The 584-nt window shown below is 46.7% G+C and overlaps 1 non-coding gene across 1 annotated transcript; it reads left to right on the top strand.

Moving 5' to 3' along the window:
- Positions 1-262: 262 nt before the first annotated feature.
- TRNAC-GCA (transfer RNA cysteine (anticodon GCA)) lies at positions 263-334 on the top strand. The gene has a single exon. It is a non-coding gene; the product is annotated as a tRNA-Cys (tRNA).
- The last annotated feature ends 250 nt before the right edge of the window (positions 335-584 follow it).

Raw genomic sequence — 584 nt, 5'->3', positions numbered from 1 at the left:
CATTCCTGCTCTGCATGTACACGATGGGATGAGGGGGGCCATGAAGGCTACGGACTACACCCCAAAAGCCCAAACTGTGTCCAGCTTTCCGTTTAAAGTACAAATAACTTTTCTTTCACCAGGAAACTTGTCGTTCCCACCAGCACTCCTTCAATGTTTAAACAGTATTGAGAATCAGCGACAGGTGTGAAAGAAGTAAAGGTGTGCCTCACAGACACGTCAGCAGGCACAGGTGCAGCCAGGATCGCCTTTTCAGAGGGCCGGGGGTATAGCTCAGTGGTAGAGCATTTGACTGCAGATCAAGAGGTCCCTGGTTCAAATCCGGGTGCCCCCTTCGCGTATTTTATAGCAAACTGTTTTTAAAAGGCCAGGCTGTACTACTTCCACTCTTGCAGTTGCTCTGAATAAAATGAAATATCAGGTCACCAGATTCCTTTCTGTTCCTTCCAGAACATTCTTTGCAGTTTCGGACTGACCTGCAGGGCAATGCCCTTGATTCTAGAATGGGCTTGTTTTTCTGACCATAATAGACTACTTTTTGGGGCCAGTTTCAAACACTACTTTTAACCAATGCTGCTTCGCAA

This window comes from Ambystoma mexicanum, chromosome 1p (genome assembly GCF_040938575.1).
Source record: "Ambystoma mexicanum isolate Mex_15411 chromosome 1p, UKY_AmexF1_1, whole genome shotgun sequence".
Lineage (NCBI taxonomy): Eukaryota > Metazoa > Chordata > Amphibia > Caudata > Ambystomatidae > Ambystoma > Ambystoma mexicanum.
Note: the sequence above shows the minus strand (reverse complement) of the source record. Positions and strands in the feature narration are given on the sequence as shown.